Source organism: Dendrobates tinctorius, unplaced genomic scaffold (genome assembly GCF_039654945.1).
Source record: "Dendrobates tinctorius isolate UK_male_01 unplaced genomic scaffold, ASM3965494v1 ptg000203l, whole genome shotgun sequence".
Lineage (NCBI taxonomy): Eukaryota > Metazoa > Chordata > Amphibia > Anura > Dendrobatidae > Dendrobates > Dendrobates tinctorius.
The window spans coordinates 28375517-28402138 of record NW_027361870.1 but is presented as its reverse complement, the minus strand read 5'-3'; the positions used below and the strand labels follow the sequence as shown (position 1 = coordinate 28402138).

The 26622-nt window shown below is 44.8% G+C and overlaps 1 protein-coding gene across 8 annotated transcripts in view; it reads left to right on the top strand.

Moving 5' to 3' along the window:
• The window catches only part of LOC141057355 (uncharacterized), a 192447-nt gene that overhangs the window by 67785 nt on the left and 98040 nt on the right, over positions 1 to 26622 (top strand). Inside the window, exon 1 of one of the 8 annotated variants that reach the window (XM_073553937.1) lies at positions 16028 to 16184. The exons of the other annotated variants lie outside the window; for them this stretch is intronic. The gene's annotated coding sequence lies outside the window, so the exon portion shown is untranslated. Of the gene's footprint in view, positions 1 to 16027; positions 16185 to 26622 lie in introns of those variants that run through there. 8 annotated transcript variants of the gene reach the window in all.

The following is a 26622-nucleotide window of genomic DNA, read 5'->3' as shown; positions in this document are numbered from 1 at the left end:
CCATATGGCACCTCCAATCAAGCTTGCTGTCCAGGTGAACCCCCAAATATTTGAAATTCTCCACCATCTCCACATCCTGACCATCAATAGTGATAGGTAAGCAATCCTTCATGCACCTTCCATAACTCAACACCAGCTCCCTGGTTTTCTTTACGTTGAGTTCTAAATGGTTAGCCTGGCACCAGTCAACAAAGTCCAAAACCACCCTTCTGTATTCCTCCTCCCCCCGGTCTCTCTCAATACCTCCGACTATCACTGAGTCATCAGAGTACTTCTGAAGGTGACAAAGGTCTGATTTATACTGAAAATCAGCTGTGTATAACGTAAAAAGGAATGGCGACAGCACCGTTCCCTGAGGGGCTCCAACACTACTCCGCACACTATCCGATACGGCCGCCCCCAACCTCACAAACTGTGGCCTGTCCGACAGATAATCAATGATCCAATTCACTAGTCCCTCATCAACCGCCATTTCAACCAGCTTTTTACGTAATAATAGTGGCTGTAAGGTGTTGAATGCACTGGAGAAATCGAAGAACATGGCACGCACAGTGGTTCTATCATTGTCCAAAAAGGAATGTACTGTTTGTAGTAGATACGCTACAGCATCGTCCACCCCCAGACTCTGCCGATACGCAAACTGAAGGGGGTCCGTAAAAGCAGACACCCTCGGACACAAGTAGGCAAGTACAATTCTCTCCAAGGACTTCATCACATGCGATGTTAAGGCCACCGGTCTATAGTCATTATGGGAGCTCGGGAAGGTAGTCTTGGGAACCGGCACCAGGCAAGAAGTCTTCCATAGAACTGGTACTCTCTGTGATTGTAAGCTCCAGTTAAACAGGTGCTGGAAGACAGTGCACAACTGATTCGCACACACTCTGAGGACACGTGGACAGATACCATCAGGCCCTGCTGCTTTACCCATGACCAGCTTACTAAACTGTTCCCTCACATCATTTTCGGAGATCAAGAAAGACTCCGACTTCCTCCCCCCAGTTGATATTGCTCGTCTCTCCCCGGCCCTCTCCTCTGTTGACATGGCACATTTATTGTTGAATCTGTTGAAAAAAACATTCATTTCATTAGCCATGATCAGCCCCCCACCCCCCTGATCTGACCTTGCCTTAAACCCAGTCAAAAGCTTCATTCCAGCCCACACTTCTCTGGAGTTGTTATGTGACAATTTATTTTCCAATTTAATTCTGATTATTTAATTAATTCTAATTATTAATTATTTAGTGCGGTCCGCCGTCCCTAACATTCTCTTGTGCTGCACCAGTTTTTTGGAATGCACTAATCCAGACAATGTGGGTTTCTTTCCAGTATCCACAGTCTCAAGCATGCCCTAAAATCACATTTCTTTAGACTAGTCTATCATTTCACCAATCTAACTATCTCCTCTAATCTCTTCCACACACTCGGTAAGACTTTGCATTTGTACTTGTACAGATAATGGCTGGTGACCAGATCATACTGCGTTATTTGAATGCCCCTATTTATTATACTGATGACTGCACTTTACACAACAAATGCTTTATTATTACCATTTGTGCACCCTCTATTTCTCATAGATTTGTGTTCCCCCCTATTTCCTTATAGATTTTAAACTTGCAAGCAGGTCCCTTACTCCTCTTGGTATCTGTTGAATTGTGTTTACTCTTTTACCAAATAGCTTTATTGTCTGTAATTGCCCCTGTAAAGTGCTGCAGAATATTTTGGCACTATAGAAATAAAAATTATTGTTATGTACAGGGGATTGTATTACATATTAGATTCATGACAATTAATGTAGCAATTAAGCAATTATTCTCATTACTTAGAACATCCCTGGAGCCTGAAGTTCTAGGTTCAAATATGAGCAAGGAAAACATACATATTGAGATTTTTGTTCTCACTACACTTTTGTGGTTAATATCTAGGATTTCCCAGTCTAGACACATATACAAGTATATAGGCTTCTTAAAAAAATATTCAAATTGTGTATTTTACTTAGGGAAAAAAGCTTGTAAGAGCACCCTTGTTATGGTTGATGCATACACAGCGCATTTTGAAAAAACACCACTGCTGCCCTTAACCCCTTCACTCCAAATCCTGTTTTCACCTTCCTGACCAGGCCAATTGTTTCAATTCTGACCACTGTCACTTTCTGAGGTCATAACTCTAAAACGCTTCAATAGATCCCACTGATTCTGAGACTGTTCTTTTATGACATATTGTACTTCATGATAGTGGTAAAATGTATTTGATATGACTTGCGTTTATTTGGGTGACTGACTTATTATGACTCCCCTCCCTTGGATACGAATGTTATAGGGCTATTAGTCAGAGTCAGCGCCTTGTAGTGGCTAAGTCTAGTGCCACAGTGCTTCCAATTCACAGCACCTCTCTTAGCACCATATTGTGCCATTCAGCACAAGGCACCTAAGTGACTGCATCTTCCTGCGCGACGCCATGCGCAGTCTAGCGATTTCCTTACCCTAGTCAGGGTGGTTAGTGGCGTCCACCAGAGCGGTGCAGTGCACACTAGGTGCGTTCCTATTTCAGTTGCTTCCTTACAGGCTCTGTGGCTGTGGCGCCTAGCATTAGGGGACTAGAGGGACTCTAACCCTGTGTCTTTGGGGCAGAGTCCTGTGTCTGCATACTAGTGCTCATCCAGCTGAGACCTGTGAGCTTAACAGGCTCCGCTGTTTACACTGTGCGGCTACGTGGTTCTGTGGAGCAACAGAACTTGCTCCAATGGACACCGGGTGAGATTAACCCGTCTGTGTTCATTTATTAGTTGCCGTATACCCTCCGCCATTACCGAGCAGCAGGTAACATCTCTGCACGGTGGACCCTGGGCTGCAAACGCACCTTGAGTCCATCTCTTTTTCGGTGCATTCCGCTTGCCCTAACAAGGGCTCGGAAGGGAAGCTTTTTTTTTTTTGCCTTCCTCTGGATCAACATGTTAGGGCAAGTTAGGATAGGATATGGGTTGAAGTAGATGGACTTAAAGTCTTCCTTCAACCTTAATAACTGTGTTACTATGTATGTTACATTTGACTTTTTGAATGGTAAAATTTATTGGAATAATTAGAGGACGCCATTTCGCATTTGGAGAGCGCCGGATGTGCCTAAACAGTAAAAAAAAATCCACAAGTAACACCATTTTGGAAATAAGACCCCTCAGGGAACTTATCTAGATGTGTGGTGAGCACCTTAAAACCCCAGGTGCTTCACAGAATTTTATAACGTTGAAAATAAAAAAAGCACGTTTTTCCCACCAAAATGTTTTTAAGGCTACTTTCACACTTGCGTTGCACAGACCTGCGTCGGTATGCGCACGGCCGCCGCTAAGCTCCGCCCCCTGCCGCACCTGCTCCTGTTAGCTCCGCCTAGGGTCGCATGAAGCTGCATGCGACCTGCGTACCCTATCTTTAGCATTGGGTATGCGTCCTAGACGGAGATAACAGGAGGAGGCGAGGCAGGGAGCAGAGCATAGCGGCGGCCGTGCGCAGACCGACGCAGGTCTGTGCAACGCAAGTGTGAAAGTAGCCTTAGCCTCAAATTTTGCATTTTCACAAGGTTAGCAGGAGAAATGGACCTCAAAATTTGTTGTGCAATTTGCCCTGAGTTCACTGAAACCCCATATGTGGTCAAAAACTAATTCTGAGGCACAGTTCAAAGATCAGAAGGGAAGAAGCGTCATATTACAGTGCTGATTTTGCTGGACTTGTTTGAGGGTGCCATGTTACATTGGAAGAGTCCCTGAGTTTCCAGAACAGCAGAACCCTCCCCATAAGTGACCCCATTTTATAAACTAAACCACTCAATGAATTGATCAAGGGGTGCAGTGATCACATTGACACCTCAGGTGTCACAGAATTTATACCATTGGGCAGTGAAGAAAAAATAATTTAAATTTTTCTACCAAGATTGTGTGTTGGCCTCAAATTTTACATTTTCATATCGGGAAATTGGTCAAAATGGCACCAAAATTTGTCCCACAATTTCTGCTGAATGAAGAAATACCCCTTATGTGGCCATACAGTACTGACTAGCCACATGGCGAGACTCAGGAGGGCCCGAGCCGGGTATACGCTTCCCAGCTTCAGAGGCATACTGCACATGACCGGAAGTTCAGAAGGTGGAGTACGCGTACGTACAAGCCCACAGGAGCATGATAACATAGAAAGTGGGCCGACTAGTCCGGGGACACTAAGGTCCCATCAACTAGTCCACGCCCTCATTAGCATAGCCAAAGAGAAAGTTATAAATGCTTTTTTAAAGTATTTATTTAACTGAATTATGTTATACTGGGCTGGATAGGTAGGCAGTTTAATCATACATTAGTGAATGCTGCTGGGTTGAAGGGCATCGGGGGACTGACAAGTTCCCTTTAATAGCTGCAGGGGTGTTTTCCCAAAAACTGCCTTTAGGCTAGTTTCACACTAGCGTTTTGAGGCGCAGCGCACGGTTGAAATGAAGCTCCGCCCCTGCCACGCCTCCTCCAGTCAGTTCCGCCTATGGGCGCGTGACGCTGCATCCGACCTGCGTACCCTATCTTTAGCATTGGGTACGCAGGCCAATCGCAGGTATGCTTTTGCCAGCGCATGCATCCTTTTGACTGTGCACCGGCCGCACCAAAATGCAACACAATGCGTTTGGCCCAGGTCGGCACACCGTCAAAAGGACGTATGCTCCGGCAAAAGCATACCTGCGCATGGCCTGCGTACCCAATGCTAAAGATAGGGTACGCAGGTCACATGCAGCGTCATGCGCCCATAGGCGGAGATGACCGGAGGAGGCGCGGCAGGGGGCAGAGCTTCACGGCAAGCATGCACTGCGCCTCAAAACGCTAGTGTGAAACTAGCCTTAAACGGTCTTTTTATAACCATAAAACATTATGGTTTTGTTCAATGCCACTTTTCTTCTCAAAACTTTCAAGAAACCACATAACCCTGTTGAAGGAAACATTTACAACTGACATGCTGCAATGTTTACAGTATCTTTGTCCTAGTTATGATGCCAGTAGTTTGTTTTCACATTGATCACCAGTACGCATGTCTCGGGTGTGGGCTCCACCTCTGTCGTCGCTCTCGGCGTCTAGTGATGGCGTTTGCGGTTCATTGATGTCATCAGGGTGCACCTGTGAACCGCATCACCATCAAGACACTGGGGGTAGGCGACAGACTTGGCGTCTGCCACACCAGCCACATGCACCGCCAATGGTGTTTGAAAGCCGTATATTTAAGGCGGTCATGAGGGATATTAATCACAGCAGGGCCCCCCGAGGAAGCAACCGCGAAATGTGCGTAGGGGCGCGTGTCTACACATGGATAACAGCGTGTGTAAGAAATAATTTTAATTATTTCTTTTTTCCTCAGTTCCCCACCTACCTCCCTTCTCTGGGTCTTTTACAACTAACATGGGTGGCATCTATTAAGACATACTACAGGGAATTAGGCTCTATTTGGGGAGATGGGGAATTTTGTGTCACTTTACTAAATGGTGCACTGTTTATGAATATAGAAACTGACACTTTCTGAGGTACTTTTATACTCTGTTCCATGCGCTTGTTCCATGATGCAGTATCTGTTTTATACTAGTGCATTTGGACTCTAGTCGAATAGCTCTGTGTTTTGGATTCATTATGTATTGTTCTGTCTACTTTTGTCTGTTTTTTAACATTTGTACTATTACAATTACATTAAATCTTGATATTTTGGATTCTAGTGTCATGGTGTCCATGCTCCATTTTTTGGTGTTTAGATCCTTTGTCCTAGTTGACACACATGCATTTATGTGAATCTAACAGTTTTGCATTTATGACATTACCATTGATTTCTGCTTTTCCACAATATTTCTAAAATATTTTATGAACTGAGGAAACGGCAACTTGAAAACGCATTGCTATCTTCTTATAGTCTTCTCCTGCTTTGTGGGCCTCCACCATTTTCATTTTCAGAGTGCTAGGCAGCTGCTTAGAGTGACCCATGGGCCATGGCTGCTGTTTTAATCACAAGGTTAGAGGAGGCTGGGTTTTCATCATTGAATACTTTGTATAAAAGTCATAGCTCAAAACCCAGTGCATATACATGGGTAATACAGTAGTAGTATTAGTTGTACTTGTCTGAAAAAAATAGTTATCATTTTGGTATTTAGTATAAACTAAGCCATAGCCCTGTCTAGCCTTTCTGTACACTTAGCTTCTTCTCTCAAATATTCTGTATGATATTTTTATTTTATATTTTTATAACATATTCTAGCCCGCAGGCATGTATATGCAGTGGACTTGTGGTCCCAAAACAATGCTTTTATTGAGTTTCATATGACATTTTCCTTGCCTCTTACACCCTCAATAACTAAAAAAAAAACATAAGTGAAACTGTAAATTGTTCCAGATGTTATAAAAGTTGAGAAGTGTTTTTGTACCATTCTCATTGTTTAGATTATTTAAGTTTCCTTAGTAGCCATAAAAGTGCATTGTTAAAAACATAAAATTGATCCTGTCAGTGGTTGGAATCCACATCTGCCCTGATGATTTCAAGCATGATGTATATACTGTATTATTTGCATTAAATGTAAAGGAGCTTTAGCCATTGTAGGGGTGGCACAGTATCCTCCCAAAACACTTCTCTTTTGTTCTAACATGGCCATTATACAACCCTAAAACCACAGGTGGTGACCTTCCATTCCTGAAGGAAAAAAAGCTTGGATAGAGGGAAAGAAAAACCCAGTGTCTAAATGAGTAGTGGACTGCGGTTTTCATTATAGAATTTCCTTTAGTTAGTCTAAATTAAGTTTTATTTAAATATTTCACAGTACGAACAAACGTTATAAGCAGTAAATGTGAAATAATGGGCACTATCTTGTGCTCCGTTCATTGACCAATATAAACAATGTCCAACAAACTGGTATACAAACATGTATACAAACATACAAGATCGTGAATCACCTTCTTATGCATTATGGACAGATAACTTATAACTCTAATGTCCGTCTTGCAGTGTATACTGTATAGTTGGTTATATTAAATGGTAGTACCAAGAAAATAGACTAGAAATATAAGGGGAGAGTATCGGGTATTAAAGAGAGAAAGAAGAAAAATAGCGAGAAAGGGAGTAAGGCGGTAAGTATTAGGTTTCCCATCCTCGTCTGTATCATCGTCAGCTACAGAAACTATCTGGGAATTGACCACCTTGGGTCTCATTAGCCAGAAACACAAAAGAATCTCTAGTGTCATGAAGCCATAAGGTCAAATCTGATGTCTCTCGGAACATGATCCAGGGTGACCACGCACTGCCTACTTTATCTGCAGCACCTCTTATTTGCCCTACTAGATCCTCCATCCTAAAAGTGTTATTGAGTTTGGCCACAAATTCTGCATGAGATGGAATCTTCTCCTTTTTCCAGTATCTAGAGATTAATTTCATGGCTCCCTCAGGAAATGTCTAAGAAGACCCTTTTTATAGCTAGAGATTGGAATATCAGTGAGAGATAGGAGGGCCAGCTCTAAAGAGGGTTGTAACCTATTGGAAGTTACTTTATTGAATAGATCAAATTTAGTTTCCCAAAAGCATCATATATGTACGTAAGATCCTGTTTCTTGTGAGCACCTCCAGCATACATCTGAGGTTAATGGAAATACAAGACTGAATGTACATAGGACATCTACACCAAGAAAGGAGGAGGGTGTTCATTTGTCACCAATCTATCTTGGAACAATCCAATTAGTAATGAAACCGTTAATGCTGGAGGGTGTCCTGACAAGCAGAGACCTTCAAAAGAGGTTAGAAGCCTAAAGATGTCTATTTGAGAGGCCATGAATCTCACATAACTCATTAGCTGCTTATAGAAGAACCATGCATCTGGGGTATAGTTTAAGTGAAAAAGAGAGTATTTGTTTGATGCTAGGATAGGATATATAATTATATAGAATGGGTTGAGCGTCTTTCAAATCATTAAAGAAAATTGGCCTGTGGAGCCCTGCAGGGAATGTAGGATTATCATATAAAGGCGTGAAAGGACCCAGAATTGATCATATACGTAGGTGTGCATTACCTCGTTTAATGAATAAGGTAAGGTTCTTAGTGAGAAATGGAAGAGAATTAATGTTTTATCGTGTTAGTGTTGAAGTCCAGATAATCGCCAACTGTTTTTTTATTTAAGGGCCTGTCACACTAAGCGATATCGCTAGCAATATCGCTATAACGGCACTGGTTTTTGTGACGTTATAGCGATATTGCTAGCGATATCGCTATGTCTGATACTTACTTCTGACCGCTCCCCCGCGGGTTATCGCTGATCTCGCGAGAACGTTCTGGACTGTTTCTCGTCGTCAACTTCCTGCTGGGCTTCCTGCTGTGACAACGAGCGACACATGGACGCGGGCGGGAGGACGTCAGGATTGCCTCGTCTGACAGGTAAGTAGCGACCCCCGACCCCTGCGATGTCGCTGGTGAGATCTGCCTGTGGCAGCTCACTAGCGACCACTTAGCGATGTACCAGCGATCCTCAGGGGCGTATCTAGGGGGGGCAGCCAGGGCAGTTGCCCTGGGCGCAGCCAGCAGGGGGCGCAGTCGGGCCGCCTAATGCAGCGGTCCGCAGTGTCCTCCCTGGCGGCTGCGTTCTGCCGCCCCCCCCGGCCTGAGAGTCGGCGGTTCTCTGTGTCAGCTGTCAAGCTGACAGCCGGCGCAGAGAAGGAGCGCGTGCCGGCTCCCAGGGAACAATTGTACTGGCGTCTATACAGACAACAGTACAATAGAAGCTCTGACCGCCGGGCCAGAGCGACGTCAGCAGCGTGATCAGGTGATGTGATCACACTGCTGACGTCACTCCCCGGCGCCCAAAGCAAACGCTGGTGGTAAGTGTGCTCCTCTGTGGAGCTGAAGAAACCACCGAAGATGGGAGATGAGGGGGAGTTAATGAGTGGCGATGGGGGGGATTTGTAGAGGGGATGGGGGTTAATGAGTGGGGGGATTTGGAGTGGAGATGGGGGTTATTTAATGTGTGGGGGGATTTGGAGTGGTGATGGGGTTAATGAGTGGGGATTGGGTTAATGTGTGCGGGGGTTAATGAGTGGGGATGGGGGTTAATGTGTGGGGGGTTAATGAATGGGGATGGGGTTAATGTGTGGGGGCGTTAATGAGTGGGGATGGGGGTTAATGAATGGGGATGGGGGTTAATGTGTGGGGGTGTTAATGAGTGGGGATGGGGTTAATGTGTGTGGGGGTTAATGAGTGGGGATGGGGTTAATGTGTGGGGGTATTTGGAGTGGAGATGGGGGTTATTTAATGTGTGGGGGGATTTGGAGTGGTGATGGGGGTTAATGAGTGGGGATGGGGTTAATGGATGGGGGTTAATGTGTGGGGGCGTTAATGAGTGGGGATGGGGGTTAATGTGTGTGGGGGTTAATGAGTGGGGTTGGGGTTATTGTGTGGGGGTATTTTGAGTGGGGGTGGGGGGACTTGGAGTGGGGATTGGGTTAATGTGTGGGGGGTTAATGAATGGGGATGGGGGTTAATGTGTGTGGGGGTTAATGAGTGGGGATTGGGTTAATGTGTGGGGGGATTTGGAGTGGGGATGGGGGGTTATTTAATGTGTGTGAGGGATTTGGAGTGTGGATGGGGGTTATTTAATGTGTGTGGGGGGGATTTGGAGTGGGGATGGGGGGTACTTAATGTGTGTGGGGGATTGGGGATGGGGGGATTTAATGTGTGGGGAGATTTGAGGACACAAAATAAAGAGTATGTATGAGGAAACAGTATGGGGGATGGGTGCAGACAGTATGGGGAGTGAACGGGTGAATGTATGTGGACACAGTATGGGGAGTGAGGGTGATGGGATGTGTGCAGACACAGTATGGGGAGTCGGGGGTATGTGTGAGCAGACAGTATAGAGAGTGAGGGGGTAAATATATGAGGAGACAGTATGGTGAACAGAGAGGATGTTAGAGGAGACAGTATGAGGAGGGAGGGGAATAGTCTGTGGCGACAGTATATTGCAGACATTTTTATTTAGGAGCATTATAATGACATTTCTATCTTTAAGGGAATCGTGTGGAGATTTGCTGCAGAAGACCGGAGAAGATGGAAGTCTACAGAGACGGCTGTGGATGAGAAAACTCATCATGGGGTCTGGACAAGAAGAAGAAAAGGAGACCGACTCCAGAGATGACAACATCTATAAGGTACCTAGATGTAAATATTATTTGTGACACTGACTAATTCTGATGTTTTTATTTGTTAGGAACATTAAAGGGGTTGTCCAGGTTTGTACAGAGTCTGCAGTCATTCTATGTGACTGCAGACTTCTGAATTCTCACAGTGCTCACTGAACGCTGTCAGGATTCTCTTGTGCCGGTAATTTACATACATGCGGTCACATGCTGACTAGACATGTGTGGCCTCACTCAATGAAAATGAACGGAGCGAGGCCAGGCACGTCTAGTCGGAGTGTGGCCAGAAGTATACAAATCACATTCTTGTGCTGACATGACTGTACATCGGCAATGGATAATCCTAAAAGTGTGCAGTGCATTCGTTGTCAGGATTCATCTCTGCAGGTTCCAGTAGTCATCACACGGACACTTCACTCATATGCGATTTTCATACTCGACAACGAGCTTCTCTTCCTGCTTCTCTCAGTTTTTTACTGAACATTGAGAGCATTAGGAAGAGCAGCTCGCAGGTACATGGCTAAGTGTGCAGGTCGCATATGTACTTGGGCGGGGGGGGGCGCCGAACCAAATTCTTGCCCCGGGTGCCAGAAAGCCTAGATACGCCTCTGGTGATCCTGACCGCGTCATATCGCTGGTCAGGATCGCTGGTGCATCGCTAAGTGTGACAGTACCTTTAGAGTAGGAGATTTGTACCTCAACCCGTTTTTTGGTTGCTTTGTGATGAAACAGATCTAGAATACATGTTCCTAGAGATGCATACCGTAGTTATATAAAATAAAATCTGGTAGACTTGTGCCACCTGTCTTTTTGGATTTACTTAAGAGGCGATATGAGATACGAAGGTGTTTATGTGACCAAATAAATCTGATTATGGCAGATTTGATTCAAAAGAAGCTGGTAGAGAGACATTGTCTGGAAGTAAAAGGTCCATTTTTACCCCTTCACCCCAAAGTCTGTTTTCATCTTCATTACCAGGCCAAATTCTGACGAGTGTCACTTTATGAGGTAATAACTCTGGAACGCTTCCAAGGATCCCACTGATTGGGAAATGTTTTTTTTGTGTAACATATTGTACTTCATGATAGTGGTAAAATTTATTCGATATAACTTGCGTTTATTTGTGGTTCTTGACTACCATCGAAACCTTCAAAAAGAACCTGAAGGCACACCTCTTCCGACAAGCCTACAACCTGCAGTAACCACCGATCTACCAAGCCACTGCACGACCAGCTCTACCCTCGCCTATTGTATCCTCACCCATCCCTTTTTGATTGTGATCCTCTCTCCTCCTGTACAAGTCGTGTCTTGTACTGTTTAAGAATAGTGTACTTGTTTTTATTATGTATACCCCATTCACATGTAAAGGGCCATGGAATAAATGGCACTATAATAATAAATAATAATATTTGTGAAAAAAATCGGAAATTTGTCAATTTTTAAAAATGTAGCAAGTTTCATACTTTAAATTTTTGTGCTCTTTAATCAGAGAGTTGCCGTATAGACTCGTGTATAAGCCGAGATTTTCAGCACATATTTTGTGCTGAAAACGCCCCCTTCGGCTTATACACGAGTCATTGTCCAGAGAGCCGGCGGGTACGGGGGAGTGGCGGAGCAGTGGCAGGAGCCGGCGGCTGTGGCACAGTGACAGCTGCAAGAAAAAAGGTATGGAGGGTACCACTATAGTATGCTGAAAAAGGGGTTCTCCAAGAGCATGCTAATAAGCACTTGTATGAAAATAAAACACCCCCTGGCTCCCCTTAGCATTTATGGATCTTTTCATGATCTTTCCACTCTTATATCAATGGGTCTGAGTTCCAAGCTGTTCCACCTTGCGGCATCATAGGAATTGTTTTGGCTATTTATCTTAACATCTTTTATCTTTAATATCGATAACTTGTCTTCTGCTCACCCTTATGGTGCTGTGAATAGGCATAGGTATTTTTGTATACAAATCATTGATTTCATTGATATGCACAGCACTTTTTGTCATGGATGACATGTAGTTGCCTTTTGGCTAGAGCCTAATTTTTTAATATTTTAATGCTATGTGAGATTCAGTGTGGATTAGTCAATGCCAAACCATGGACGTGACTGGATTACCTTACATTGGTTGTTTTTAAATGTTTTTATTTGGTTTGTGCTATGTATCCTTTTCTTGCATATGTTTTGTTCTGATTAATAAAGTATTGTTATCCTTTATTGAATTTTTGGGTGTTCCCATATCTTTCTTGGGCATGCTGCTTTCCCTTTTTTATTTTCATATAGTGACAGCTGCAGATGCAGCCGCCGGCTAACAGAAGACATCATACTCGCCCTCCTCACGCCGTCACTGCATCTCCATCCCTGCATCTCTGTTGTCCTGGCGCCGGCAGCAATTCCTGTGCTTAGCGGTCACTTGGTACCATTCATTAAGGTAATGAATATGCACATGTATACACTCCCATAGGTGTGGAGCGCATATTCATTATCTTAATGATCGGTACCACGTGACCGCTCAGCACAGGAAGCGCTGCTGGCTCCGGGACAACGGAGATGCAGGGATGGAGATGCAGCCATGGCGCGAGGGTGAGGAGGATGGGGGGATGTGAGACAAGCATACAATGATGGGACGGGGGGAGCCGAGCCATGCGGGACCAGTGGAGCCATGCATACAACAAGGGGAGCCACACATACCATTTCAGGACAGGGGAGCCACACATACTAAGACAGGACGGGGGAGCCACATACCAGGACAGGATGGGGGAACCACGCATAGCAGGACAGGGATGAGGGGACAATGCATACCCAGATTATACTCGAGTCAATAAGCTTACCTAGTTTTCTGTGGTAAAATTAGGTGCCTCGGCTTATACTTGAGTATATGCGGTATGTCACACAAAGTAGTTAGAAAATAACATTTCCCACAGTATACTTTACATCGGCACAATTTTTTAAACATAATTTTTATTTGTTAGGAAGTTAGAAACGATAAAAGTTGACCAGCAATTTCTAATTTTTACAACAAAATTTACAAAATCATTTTTTTAGGGCCCACATCACATTTGAAGTGACTTTGAGGAGTCTATATGACAGAAAATACCCAAAAGTGACACCATTCTAAAAACTGCACCCCTCAAAACCACATTCAGAAAGTTTATTAACCCTTCATGTGCTTCATAGGAATTAATGGAATGTGGAAAGAAAAAAATGAACATTTAACTTTTTTCACCAAAAAATTCCTTTAGACCCCAATTGTTTATTTTCACAAGGTTCCAAAGACATACTGATAAGGAATTTAGATTGTGAGCCCCATCGGGGACAGTGATGAAAATGTGTGCAAACTGTAAAGCGCTGCGGAATATGTTAGCACGATATAAAAAAAAAAAAAATAAAGAAAAGAAAGGTTAACAGGGCAAAATGGACTCCAAAATTTGTGTGATTTCTTGAGCACAATGATACCACATATACGGAGGAAAACTACTATTTGGGCACATGGCAGGGCTTGGAAGGCAAGGAGCGCCATTTGACTTTTTGTATACAAAATTTGCTGGAATAATTAGTATACGCCATGTCGTGTTTGGATAGCCCCTGATGTGCCTAAACAGTGGAAACCCCCCACAAGTGACCAAATTTTGGAAACTAGACCCCTCAAGGAATGTATCTAGATGTAAGGTGATCAACTTGAAGCCCCAGGTGCCTCACAGAAGTTTATAACAGAGCAGTGAAAATAAAAAAATCACATTTTTCCCACAAAAATGTTCTTTTAGCTCCTAATGTTTTATGTTCACAAGGGTAACAGGAGAATATGGAACCCTAAGTTTGTTGTGCAATTTTTCCAGAGCATGCAGATACCCCACTTGTGAGGGAAAACTACTGTTTAGGTACTCGGAAGAGCTCAGAAAGGAAGGAGTGATGTTTTGAAATGCAGACTTTGATGGAATGGTGTGCGGGTGCATGCCGCGTTTGGAGAGCCCCTGATGTGCCCAAACTGTGAAAATAAAAAAATATATATATTTTTCCCACAAAAATGTTTTAGCTCCATTTTTTCAATTTTCAAAAGGATAGCAGGAAACAATGGACCCCAAAAAAGTTATTACACCAATACCCCATATGTGGTCGAAAACTACTTTTGAGGCACAGTGCACAGCTCAGAAAGGAAGAAGGGCCATATTGGGGTTCAGATTTTGTTGGACTGGTTTGAGGGTGCCATGTCACATTGGCAGAGCTCCTGGGGTGACAGAACAGCAGAACACCCCATAAGTGACCACATTTTACAAACTACACCTCTCATTGAATTCATCTAGGGGCGCAGTGATGATATTGATGCCATGGATGTGTCACATAATTTTATATCACTGAGCAGTGAAGAAAAAATAATTGCATTTTTACCACCAAAATGGGAAATGGGTAGAAATGGCACCAAAATTTGTCCTATAATTTCTGATGCATGTAGAAATACCTCATATGTGGCCGTACAGCACTGCTTAGCCATACACCGCGGCCTGGAAGGGGTGGAGCATTATTTGCCTCCTGGAGCGCAGATTTTTCTAGAATAGTTTGCAGACTCCATACAGCATACAGAGCCCCTAAGCACTAGAAGAGCAGAATTTCCCTCAAGTGACCCATTTTGGACATTATAACCCTTTGGGAATTTATCTACAGATGTAGTGATGATTTCAATTCAATGGCTGTTTTCCAGAAACAAGCAGCAGTGGATGTTGCTGAGTGAAAATTGCAAGCTGTCATTGTAGTAACCAGTGTGTTGTAGTGTCCTGTATGTAGTAGTGCCAAGCTCATGCTTCTGGAGACACACTGCTTTCATCACTATAGAAATTCCAAACACGTGAACGCTAAATGTGGTTTAGGTGTAAGAAGATGAGCTGAGGCAGAGTCAGCGGTTTCCGGTGCCCTTTAGGGCTTGGACTATCGGGTCTGTCACCACTGTTGCTGGGGAGGCTTCTTCTGGGAGGGAAAGACCTTCCCGCTAGACAGCAGGGGACGCGGGGTACATAAGAAGGACTGAGTTCGGGAACGGGTCAGACTTGGCGGGAAAACGACAGGAGAAGGTTGACTCCCTCTCCGCTGCTGATCACTGCACCCCTAGATGAATTCATTGAAAGGTGTAGTTTGTAAAATTAGAAGGAAGAAGTATCCAGTGAGGCAGCAAATGAAGTAAAGAAAAAAAGACATTTATTAATTTATTAGGAACGGGTAAAAGCAGTAGCGGTTCCTTCAGTTGTCCTTTAACCAAGGCATTTCGGCTGTTAAGCCTTACTCATGGTTACCATCATAATTATATGGACCATTTTCTCCTGTTACCCTTGTGAAAATAGAAAATTTGGGCTAAATCAATAGTTAATGGGAATAATGTGATTTTTTTATTTTCACAGCACAACGTTATATAAAATTATGTGAAGCACCTGTGGGTTGAAGGTGCTCTCCACACATCTAGATAAATTTCTTCAGAGGTGTAGTTTCCAAAAGGGGTCACTTTTGGTGAGTTTCCACTGTTTAGCCACATGAAGAACTCAGCAAATGCAAACACTACATGGCAGCATTGCCATATAAGCTTCTTTTCTCATGATGACATCTATTTTGTGAAGTTCACCTGTAGAAATCTCAGGAACGAGGGATGTCGTCACAGACAGGAGGCAGATCAAGAGTTAACAGGGTTTTATTAACAACAAAGTATACTCCGCGCAGGGAGTGGAGGATATGGGGGTGTGCTAGGGAGAAGGGCCGAACAGAGAGTTTGGACGGTGAAGGGCAGGAAGAACGAGAGTTCAAGAAGAAGGAAAAGGACAAACTTATCAGTCTGTAGTATTCTTGATTGCAGTGTCTCACTTCTCCAACGGTGGCACCGACAACAGCGGCACGTGACGTCTCGGAGGTGTCTGCAGAGGACGGGGTTCCAGTCCACCAAGCGGGTGAAGAGTCCTTGAAGGTTGCCGCGAGTTCCCACACTCACGAACGCCAAACACTGCACTCAGTCCAGTACGAGGAACCGCCGGAATGAGGCTACGCTCCGCTTTGTATACAGGTACCTGGCGAGGAGGCTCTGGCCTAGTCACCTGCTCCTCACTGCGCTGCGCGCATGTTACAGTCTCTGGTTGCAAATGTGAGTCACCTCCAGACACGGAGGAAAGCGGGGGCTGGCAGTTTGTTGTCCTCCCACAGTGGACCGGTACACAGGGGATCTGTCAAGTCGGCCTGAGCTCACGAGATGCTCTGCTTTCACAGCTGACACTGCGCCCGACTATCTGCTTAGCTTTCCTGCCTGGACTCTGACCCTTTTCCCGTGCACAGCGCTTTTTAACGCGGTTCCGCCTCCCCCAGTCACATGGAAGGGTCGGTCCCTGTCTGAAAATCTTCCCCCTGTCAGGATCCTGTCAGCACTGGCATGCAGCCTCTGCTGAACAGGGACTCACCTGCACTGTAGGGGGGCCCGGGGTCAGGTACAGCCGGAAAGTACAGATACACAGGACCTGTGGACGCTGAAGTTTAGCAAGCAGTCACAGGACCTACGGTCATGTGACTGCAAGGGGGCGGGGCTTAGCATCCTGCTTTCAGAGATGGCAGGACACTATACAGAAATACTCAGGCAAAGTGGAGGTCATACACAGAGATATCAGTAAAGTACCAGGGATGAGACAGAACGGATAGTCAGGGCCAAGCAGAAGTCAAAACCAAACAGACATAGAAGCTACCAAACAGCATCCAAAGCAATATCCAGAGAACAGACCGAGTCATACATAGAGAATCAAGCAACCAGAACACAGCACAAACACACTCAGGGGTCACCACACAATGCCAAGGGCGAAAGTATAACTGACGGGGATGGGAGCGTCCTGAGGCTATAAGAAGCCTCTCCCAGAACCAGGGAGAGGCCACAATCATAGCCCCAGGTGTACAGGTAAGCCGGAACTGGGATCACAACCTTTAACCCCAGAAATGCCAGTCATCAGCACTAGTTCCAGACATTAACCCCACGTGTGCGAGTCAAACTCGCACTGAGATCATGACACCCCCCTGCAACATTGGTGATAGACTTGGTAGTTCTGGAACCGATGCGAGGAAGGTATACCGGATCTTGTTCTTCCTCTTACACACCAGTGCCTCCTGCAGCCAAACAACCCCACAACCTAGCAAAGTACTGCAGTGCGCAGGCGCAGGGAAAGGACAAAGAGGCTCAGCACCTGCGCACTGCAGGAATTTGCTTTGCCCTCAACACCTGCGCAGGAGCGTGATGTCAGGGAGCCTATGAAGCAAGCAGGAGGGCGGCGGCGCAAGAAGATGTGAGGCGCCGGACCCGGACCTGCGACAGCCTCCGGACTGCTCCCTCGGGTAAGTACAGAGCCTTGCAAAAATATTCGGCCCCCTGGAACTTTTCAACCTTTTCCCACATATCATGCTTCAAACATAAAGATACCAAATGTAAATTTTTGGTGAACAATCAACAACAAGTGGGACACAATTGTAAAGTTGAACAAAATTTATTGGTTATTTTAAATTTTTGTGGAAATACAAAAACTGAAAAGTGGGGCGTGCAATATTATTTGGCCCCTTTAACTTAATATGTTGTTGCGCCACCTTTTGCTGCGATTACAGCTGCAAGTCGCTTGGGGTATGTCTCTATCAGTTTTGTACATCGAGAGACTGAAATTCTTGCCCATTCTTCCTTGGCAAACAGCTCAAGCTCAGTGAGGTTTGATGGAGATCGTTTGTGAACAGCAGTTCTCACCTCTTTCCACAGATTCTCAATTGGATTCAGGTCTGGACTTTGACTTGGCCATTCTAATACCTGGATACGTTTATTTGTGAACCATTCCATTGTAGATTTTGCTTTATGTTTGGGATCGTTGTCTTGATGGTAGACAAATCTCCGTCCCAGTCTCAGGTCTTTTGCAGACTCCAACAAGTTTTCTTCAAGAATGGTCCTGTATTTGGCTCCATCCATGTTTGACAGTGGGGATGATGTGTTCAGGGTGATGAGCTGTGTTGCCTTTACGCCAAACATAACGTTTTGCATTGTTGCCAAAAAGTTCGATTTGGTTTCAGTTAACCAGAGCACCTTCTTCCACATGTTTGGTGTGTCTCCCAGGTGGCTTGTTGCAAACTTTAAATGACACTTTTTTTATGTATATCTTTGAGAAATGGCTTTCTTCTTGCCAATCTTCCATAAAGGCCAGATTTGTGCAGTGTATGACTGATTGTTGCTCTATGGACAGACTGTCCCACCTCAGCTGTAGATCTCTGCAGTTCATCCAGAGTGATCATGGGCCTCTTGGCTGCATCTCTGATCAGTCTTCTCTTTGTTTGAAAGTTTAGAGGGACGGCTGGGTCTTGGTAGATTTGCAGTGGTATGATACTCCTATTTCAATATGATCGCTTGCACAGTGCTCCTTGGGATGTTTAAAGTTTTGGAAATCATTTTGTATCCAAATCTGGCCATAAACTTCTCCACAACATTATCACGGACCTGCCTGTTGTGTTCCTTGGTCTTCATGTGGTAATTGCAGGTAAGCAGGATGCAGTGACGAGTCGCGAGACAATTTGGTGCATTCTATAATAACGTTTATAAGACTAGAGGGAACTTTCCTCAGTCACGGCAGGATCACCAAAAGGGGTAACACGGGTTGCCCTCACAGGGGCTCTAAAACAAGCAAACACAAACGGGTAGAACAAGACTACTTCCGGCAATAGCCGGTCACTATAGGGCCGCGGTATGGCCAACTATGGGTCCGTAAATATATAGTCAACTTAGCCGTCCAGACGTCCCTCGCCGTTCGGGATGGTGGTCTTTTGGCGTAGTAGTCGCTGGGCCCAGTTGCTGAGGCGTTGGCGAAGTCTTCGTGCGCTCCGGCGGGCTGATGACACTGAAGCCCCACAGGCCCCGGCGGAGTCCTTGGATGGGTGGGCCGCAGTCCCTGGACTGAGGCAAGCGGCAGCGATGTAGGGTGGCGAATCACAGACCACCTGTGCAGCTAACGGCTCGGCCCCTGCTGCGGACCGGAGCGGGACAGTGGTGGCCAGCGGCGGCACTGTACTTGCCGCGGCCACTGGTGAGAGCAGGGCGGCTGCGGGCTGGAGCGAGATGACAGCGGCCGCGGGTGACCGTGGGTAGGCCGCAGCCGCGGGCTGAGGGAAGGCGGCAGCGGCCGCGGGTTGAACTGGGGCCGCAGTGGCCGTGGGCTGGGGCGGGGAAGCAAGTCCCGGATGATTGCCTCGGTACTGTCCTTTTGGAGTCCTCGGCGTGCGTCCTCCCTGGCACTGGTGAGTCGCTCTCGCTTTTAGCTGCTCCCACGGTCTCCTGCTGTCTCTGTGTCGGTCTGCTGACTCATCGTCCTGGGGATTCCCCGCCTCCTTTATACTGGTCACTCCCCCAGCCCATCTGTCCGTCACAGCGGTCAGTCCTCGAACTCTGTCCCCCGGGTACAGTTTCCCCCCAGTACCCAGATGACGGCTCCCTTGGTTCCGGCCCGGACACTCGATGGGGGCCATTCCTCCCACATTCATGATGCTCTCTGTGCATCAAACAGAACCCTAAGACTATCACAGAGCAGGCGCATTTATACGGAGACTTGACTACACACAGGTGGATTATATTTATCATCATTAGTCATTTAGGACAACATTGGATCATTCAGAGATCCACAATGAACTTCTGGAGTGAGTTTGCTGCACTGAAAGTAAAGGGGCCAAATAATAATGCACACCCCACTTTTCAGTTTTGAATTTCCATAAAAATTTAAAATAACCAATAAATTTCATTCAACTTCACAATTTTCTCCCACTTGTTGTTGATTCTTCACCAAAAATTTACATTTGGTATCTTTATGTTTGAAGCATGATATGTGGGAATAGGTTGAAAAGTTACAGGGGGCCGAATACTTTCGCAAGGCACTGTATAAGGAAACTTATTTTTCCTTATCTTTCAGGTCGGATTGGGGGCTTATCTACAGCATTCTAGAATGTTGTAGATAAGCCCTGAAAGGCGGTGGCCGTATCTTATATCGGCCAAAACAGGTGACCGGTTCCTTTTAAGCAAGGCAATTCTAAACCACATCCATCATCCATCACAACAGCGTGGCTTTGCAGAAGAAGAGTAAAGGTGCTGAAGCAGCCACCTGCAATCCAGGCCTTTCACCAATCGAAAACATTTGGCACATTATGAAATGAAAAATCCGGCAAAGATCGCGAACTGTGGAGCCACGAGAATCCTACATCAGACAAGAATGGGACCGAAACTGGTCTCCTCCTCCTTCCCAGATATTTACTAACTGTTGTAAAATGAAGAGGGGATGCTACACAATTGTGGACATGGACCTGTTCCAACTTTTTTTAGATGTGTTTCTGCCATCAATTTCTAAATTAGCTATTTTTTTTTTCAATTGAAATGGAAAAGTTTCTAATTTTCAACTTCTGATCTGTGTTCTATGGTCTGTTGTGAATATAATATGACTATAAAAGATTTCCAAATCATTGCATTGCTTACAGTACAATATACTCAGCTTTTCTGGAATTGTGGTCCAATTACAAAATAAGGAGGCAATATGTCCTTCAAAAAAACTTAGAAAGATATTTATTCCATACCCAAGGTATATGACATTTTGGCTCTAACTCTGATCCTTCTCACCTGAGCATGAATCAATCTTTTCTTAGTAACGGACGTGTTGCATCTATTTTTGCTAGTTGTATAGGATCTGATTGCAAGCGGATCCGGGGTTTGAGCCAGTAGTGGTGGATTGGTGCTGCTCTGTTGGTTTCTTTTTCTGCTGACTTTCTATTGGAGAAGGCTAACGGATTTGTTTGGTCACATGTTCAGATCAATAGAAGATGGATGAGCAATACCCGGACGCAGCCTCTATTTCGTTGATGTAGCTGTGCTGTGCAGCTCCGCAACTTAGCAGTTCTGGCTGCTGCCAACACAGGACCTGCTGATTGGCGTGAGTGCCGAGCGTCGCACCCCCAGCAATCAGACATTGATGACCTATCCTAAGGATAAGCCATCAATGTTAAAGTCAAGGAAACCTCTTTAAAGTCAGATATCAGCTTGTAATTTAACCCCAGACCCACCCAATATAGAGCCTCTATTGGGTCGCCCTCCCAGGGCTGTGGGGTACTCGGTACCGGGCCGGTCTCTCAGATGGGAATGTCACAGTAGCGGTCACCCGGTCTGTGGCCCTGGGCGCCCATGTAAAACGGGTGTTTGAGTTGGGAATAAAGTTTATAAGTGATTCGTGACGCCACCTGTCGTGTTCGGCAATGAAGATGTTAAGCCGACGCTGCAGACAGATCCTCTGGGACAGATGGTGTGGTGCAGCAATGATGGTGTAGCCCTCCACAGGCCGGGCTGTTGGTCAGAGGGCAGTGTAGATAAAGGTTTAGGAAGAGGGTGCAGTGTTTGGCACAGAGATGTAGCAGTGCTGAGGATGTTGCAGGAAGGAGGCAAGGACACAACAGGGTGCAGTTTCTTTACCTTTACTTGGCAAACGCAGTCCAGGGTCCTGATTACAGATGGCACAGGAGCAGGCTAGCCTGGAAGCAACTTAGGGATCTCTCTGTCAGATGGGTTGTGTAATCTCCATCCTAGCGCTGGCTTGAGGTACATGCAGTACTTTGTTACACTGAAGTTCTTCCTTCTTATATTCTCTTAGAACTACCTCGTATGGCAGACAGCTGTAGCCCTCTATCTCTCTTGGCTCGCCCGTCGCTGTTGTGCCTCCGAGTCTTAGGTGGGAATAGAGCATTTACAGCTTCCTATTCCTCTGGTTTCTGTTGCAGGACCTTCAGTATCCATACAACTGTGGAGACCAGGCTCCAGATCTTGCGCTATCACTGGGAGTGAGCTCTCTTTCCTCAGCTCAACCTCCAGCTTCTCTCCACACGTGGCCCTCTTCACACTAACTAACTATTTCCCCTTCCTGGCCCTCAGAGAGCACTCCTCCCCCAATTCTGGTTCAGAGCTCCCTCTGCTGGCCTGGAGTGGGAACTGTGTTGCATGAAAATGATTAACTGTCAGAGAGACCCTTCATTGCTCCCAAGCCTGACATCACCCTCCCTGGAGGAAGGAAATGCCACTGTGGTGACCATACTCCTGGGGGTGCCACACTATAGTATGCGATCCATACTGTGATATTAATTGGACTCTGAACGGAGATCTTTAGAACTGTTCAGTGGGATGTTGACCAATTATAGTACCGCCGTATCTGTAGGTGGAGATGGCACATGGCTATGTCAAATGCCATTGTCATGTCCTCAAGGTACCAGCTGGCCAGTCCAGCCAGCAGATGTTGTCATTAACATATGTCTCACACTTTTGAAGGGCACTGCTCTGCAAGTGTGGTCACATAAATTATTGTATATATGACATGCCCCAGGGGTCGTGGGATACTCGGTACCGGGCCAGTCGTCTTAAAGGGATGTGTCACAGTGGCAGTGACCCAGTCCGTGGCCCCAGGCGGTCATGTAAAAAATGGGAGTATTGATTAGGGATAAAGATTATGTAGTGATTCATGACGCCAGTTGGAGTGTTCGACTGTAGTATAACCGGCACTGCAGATGATCCCTGGGGGAGCAGATGGTGATGGCAGTGCAGATGTTTAACCCTCTCCAACCAGGGCTGGCCCCCAGAGATGGTGATGGAAGTAGAAGGCACGGAGTAATAAGGCAGGAGACCAGAAAAGTCACTTTATGATTTCATGTAGTTCAGGTGCAGTTCAGAGGAGATATTACAACTCTCACCAGGTTACAGTCTGCTCAGCAGAATGGAAATTATCCTTCTCTCTGCTGTGACTTGGTGTAAGCTTCCTGCTATTCTAGTCCCTTCAGGGACCAAGGCTTCCCAGAGTTTGGAACTTCTAGTATAGCCTCTACTCACTGTGTTTTCGTGTTTTCCTCCTCTGGCAACTTGCAGCTTGGTACCTGTGTGAAGCTCTTCTTGCACAATTCTTCACTGATCCTAGTTTGCGGCAGTCTTTCCGGGGGAAACACTCCACTGTTGGTTGTATAAATTCACAGAGTCTCTCAGCTTACCACCCTGCTCTGAAAGTATAGATGGCCTAGGGGCTGATTCCCTGATTCTTATTATCTTTACTCCGAGAGGGAGCACATGTCATCATGGCTGCCAGGAGCGTTCCTCTCCTTCACCACTCAAAACAACTCTCGGCTCCTCCCCCTCCCAGTTGGGGTATGTCTGCAAAGCTCTAAGCTTCAGACAAGTAAGGGAGTGAGGTAAATTGTGTGTGTGTTGTGGTCTCTAGCAGAGAAAGCATACCTACCATTGATTACAAAAAACATGCAAAACAGTACATATTTAACCCTTTTGTGGCAGTAAAGATGCAGGGCGCCACATATACATTTCAATGAAATAATTATTAGAAAAGGAGGAGTCAAAACTAATTAGATTAATTAAAGATATTAAATAAGGTCATTGTTTTACTTTTGTTTCATACAGATGGAGCTGAAGTTAAAGTATGGCAGATATTTTCCTATTTATTTAACATATCCAGGGTATAGCTTCATATAGGATATATTTTTGATATGACATTGGTTGCTTTCCTGTATATGTATGCCCGTTTATACAATCACCCCCTATCGTTAGTTAATATGTTGCGTGGAATGTTTACTGCTCAGCGTTGCTAAGCACGATTAAGGGTCTATTGGGAAAAGACCATTTAATTCATGTAATTTCTTTTGTGACTACAGTGAAGTAGTGCACAACATGACCCCTCTTACTTTTATGGTGCAAGGTATTTTCCGCATCATTTCACGACTGTTTGTCCTTAAGTGGTTCGTGGACATATATAACAGCTCCTCTAGAAATCCAACAAAAACATTGTTAAGGATAACAGCCAGGAGGTCGTGCAGATCCCACTGCTGCCACCAGTTTGTTACAGGTAACACTGGGGAGATCACACAGATCCCAATGCTGTAACCAGTTTATCAGGGCAATTACGCAATTGGCTGACGAGTGATGGATGACCCCACGGCTGTTTTCTCTGATAGTTCAATTATTGGGGAACTCACAGTGAGCTTATAGTACGGTATATACACATCCTATTCTAACGCATGGAATATATATATATATATACAGTGTGAATATATATATATATATATATACACACATATATACTCAATGTGTGTATATATCTATATCTATAGATATAGATATATATACAGTATATAGATATATATACATACACTCGTGCGTTCACTGCCAACTCCACAATAACAAAATGAACTACTAGCTTCTACCACCAGTCGTTTATACAGACCAATTGGAGATCCATTACAGGTAGCATATGGCTTCAGAGGTGTGGTTTACAGAGCAAGAGGAACAGAGATTTTAATTTTCTATAGCTAATTCAGAAAGGTAGGCAGTGTTTATAAAAAAAAAATACAAAGATGGGAGCAAAACAATACAGTATATACAATTACATAAAACTAAAAGGAATAATTAAAGAAAATGACTAAACCTGATGCCATGGAACTGTCTCAGAGCTTAGTGACTGGAAAATGGAATAATCTCATAGTGAACTTATGTCTTCCAGTATGAACAAAGACAGAGCCCCTAACTTTCATTTTTATTTGCTCAATGCTATGCCCACAAATCTTCCCTTGAAGAGCTCCTGTGGGGGTTGATTGTGGGATGTGCTACATCATTCAGAATTTTATGAGATCACCAACTTACACGTCATCTTTGCCCCTTGAGGTCCCAGGTGGTAGAAATCGTTGCAAGAAAAAGAAGAAATGTTCCAGCTTCTGATAACATTTTCAGAGTAATCTTTAGTCCATAAAAAAATGTAAAAAAATATGATGGACGGGAACAGTAGCAATCAACGCGTTTCTAACACGGCTGTTCTTTATCAGAAATGTATATAGTCTTGTATTTTTTTTAAATAATATTTGTTAATACTACATAATTACTCAGAATTTTAAATATCTCAACTTAGAATTGAGGCTTTCTTGTCCGAGGAGCTGATGTTTCTGGATCACACAGAGGGGCACATGACTAGCTCCTGACTTCCCACCTAACAATAGGAGCTGCAACAAGAATGATATTTACCATGGTAACATCTGATTCAGCTGATAGAAAAACAATGATCTGTATATCTCAATCTAGAACTTCACCAAGACCAGAATGTGCACAGTCTCTTGATGAAACCGCTAAGCCCAGAACCACTAAGAATTCATTTCACGTCTGTACAGGAATAATGTATGTTCAATGTAATAAAATCAGCTGTCAGTGATGTGCCAGTATATGACATAGTGGGGAAAATAAGTATTTGAATTTGATACAATAGAAAAACAGAACTTAATATTTGTTACAGTAACCTTTTTGCAATTACTTGAAAACTTGCAAAATCGGCAGTGTATGAAATGCTTATTTTCCCCACTATATGTGAAGCCTCTGAATATTTATTTTGCTTCTTTAACTTGTGAAATGAATATTGTGGCTTTTGTTTACTCTTATGGTTAAAAAGTAATAGTTTTTCAGAAAATATTTAAAGTATAAATTTTAAAATTTAAAGGGAATCTGTCACCCTTTTTTTGGACTATCAGCTGCTGGCATTGACATCAGGGGCTTATCTACAGCATTCTGTAATGCTGTAGATAAGCCCCCAATGTAACCTGAAAGATAAGAAAAACATTAGATTATACTCACCGGAGGGGTCGGTCCGGTCCGACGCGTGTCGCGGTGCGGCCTGACGCCTCCCATCTTCATTCGATGCCGTCCTCTTCTTCCCTTCCTGTAGTGGCTCCGGCGCAAGCGCACTGCTCTGCCCTGTTGAGGACTCTACTCTGCCCTCAACAGGGCAGACCAGTGCGCCTGCGCCGGAGCCACTACAGGAAGGGAAGAAGAGGACGGCATCGTATGAAGATGGGAGGCGCCGGACCGCAACACCCATCGGACCGGACCGCCCCCCCCGGTGAGTATAATCTAACGTGTTTTTCTTATCTTTTAGGTTACATCGGGGGATTATCTACAGCATCATAGGGCAAAAAAGGGTGATAGATTCCCTTTAATAGCTCTGTTCCTTTTTGTTTTTTACACCATGCCTCAAAGCTATACACTACCTATCAGGCATCCAATCAGCCTGTATAAATGATAGTGGTGGCGGCGAGTAGTCTGGGCTTATTTTGCAGTTATCAGTGACCGTATGGGGGTATATACATATATTTCACGAGTTCGAATATAGAGGCATATACTTTATACCATACGCTCACTGTTAGTTTTCTTATAACTGGCCTGTTAGTGCAAACCGCCTGCGGCCTCCTCCATTGTTCCTCAGCCAATTGTATAATTGTCTGGACGATAGTGGCCAGCAGAGAGATGTTTGACACAAAGATTACAGCCGGTGGTTCTGCGTGACCTTCCCAGCCTGTGGTATTGTGAATTTGTGTGATTAAATCCTTAACAGCCCCAAATACAATATGTTCACATGGGCCAAGAAAACATAGTAACATAGTAATTA